Here is a 2338-nt window from a genome sequence, read left to right as displayed (position 1 = left end):
TCTAGCTGCATATGTATCAAAAGATGGCCTAGTCGGTCATCACTAGAAAGAGAAGCCCATTGGACATGCAAACTTCATATGCCCCAGTACAGGGGAACGCCAGGGCCAAAAAATGGGAATGGGTGGATAGGGAAGTAGGGAGGAGGGTATGGGGGACTTTTGGGATAGCATTGGAAATGTAATTGAGGAAAATACGTAATAAAAAATATTAAAAAATAAAAAAAAATTTTAAAGGAAAAAAAAATATATATATATATAAAAGAAATGTGTTCCTTGTAATGAGTAAGAAGAATGATCTTCTTGACCCTGATTCTTCAACTAAAACTGTCCATAATTCAACTCCAGAGAAAGAACGTTTTTTCCTCTCTATCTAAACCCTCTTTAACTATATCTTGCTAGGTCCTCGTATTCACTTGATAACATCCATGCTATATGTTTCTATCCTGCTAGGAGCAAATCTGTAGTCGAGGACAGGCCAAATATAAAAATAAGTATTAGTGGTTTTTACAAAATGAATAAACATTGTCACCAGGCTTTATGGTACTGAGGGTGACAAATGAGCACTACTTTCATTTAAGATCCACCATGGCTACTGAAACATGTTTCTACCTTTTTATCTCATAAATATTAGTTTCCTCTAAATCTGCAGATAAATTGCTAACACAGTGGTGAACGATGGACGGATGATAGATATAAACTCTCAAAGGTGGATACTTCTTATAAAAATATCAATAAGATTATATGAAAATATGCCAAAGAGTAAAAACAAAAATCTGATTACAAAGTTTAGCCTATGATTAGTAGGAATCATTTTGAATATTTAACTAGTAGTTCCTTTTTCTGTCAATTAACTAACTATAAAAATGTTATCAATGGTCAATGCTGAACTCAAAGCCTTTTGCTCCGCATCATGTCCCCACAGGTCAACTCTATCATGGGCCAGCAGTGTCTCTTGCTCTGAAATATATTTTTCTGTGAGTCTCAGATTAGTTACTTGTTAAAATAATAATAATAATAATAATAATAATAATAATAATAATAATAGTAACTTGCTCCAAGCAATTGTGGTAGTGGTTACATGAAATAATTATCATGTATATTACAAAGTTTTGTTTGTTCTCACTGTTAATGCTGTTCTGCCTTCAACACTAACAGTTAATTCATGCAAATGAGACTGCATAACTCACTCAGGATTTTATGTCTGCCACTCACTGCAGTAGCTAGAAAATAACTATCAAAGAAAATTACAGTCTGCACCCAGAGCTAATCCTATGCTACAGCACTCCATATCCAAATACCACCAGGAGAAAGCTGGCCTCCTAGGAATGCTGACATACCTGTGAGCACAGGTAAGACCACCAGTGCTGCTCAAATTCCTGCCCCAAAAGGACCCCCCAGAGCCATCAGGACACAGGAACCAAGGAACAGCTGGGGACAGGATCCTTCCAGTTTCTGCCTGCATCCCGGGGTTGACCCTGTTCCACAGCTCTCCATACTCAAATTCCTCCTGATAAGATCTGGTCTTCCAGAAGCACTAACATACAGGCTTGCAGGAGGGACAAGCTAAAGTCAGAGACAGCAATACCAGCTAACACCACAGACAACCAGTTGGTAAGAGGCAAGGGCAAGCACATAAGCAACAGAAACCAAGACTACTTGGCATCATCAGAACCCAGTGAACCGTGGTTACCCTAACACATCAGAAAACCAAGATTCTGATTAAAACCACATCTCATATTGATGATAGAGAAATTTAAGAAGGACATAAATAATTCCCTTAAAGAAAAACAAAAGAACATGGGTAAACAGGTAGAAGACCTTAAAGAGGAAACACAAACATCCCTTAAAGAATTACAGGAAAACACAATCAAACAGGTGAAGGAACTGAACAAAACCACCCAGGATCTAAAAATAAAAATTGAAACAATAAAAAAAAATCACAAAAGGAGACAACCCTGGAATTAGAAAACCTAGTAAAGAAATCAGGAGTCATAGATGTAAGCATCACCAACAGAATACAAGAGATAGAAGAGAGAATCTCAGGTGCAGAAGATATCGCAGAAAATATTGTCAAAACAGTCAAAGAAAATTCAAAATGCAAAAAGTTCCTAACCCAAAACAACCAGGAAATCCAAGCCACAATGAGAAGACCAAACCTAAGGATAATAGTTATACAAGAAAGTGAAAATTCCCAACTTAAAGGGCCAGTAAATATCTTCAACAAAATTATAGAATTTTCTTCCCTAACCTAAAGAAAGAGATGCCCATAAACCAACAGGAGACCTACAGAACTCCAAATAGTCTGGACCAGAAAAGAAATTCCTCCCATCACATAATA

The sequence above is a fragment of the Mus caroli genome, chromosome 11 (assembly GCF_900094665.2).
Source record: "Mus caroli chromosome 11, CAROLI_EIJ_v1.1, whole genome shotgun sequence".
In the NCBI taxonomy this organism is placed as follows: Eukaryota; Metazoa; Chordata; class Mammalia; order Rodentia; family Muridae; genus Mus; species Mus caroli.
The sequence above is the reverse complement of the archived record's forward strand: the minus strand, read 5'-3'. Positions refer to the sequence as shown.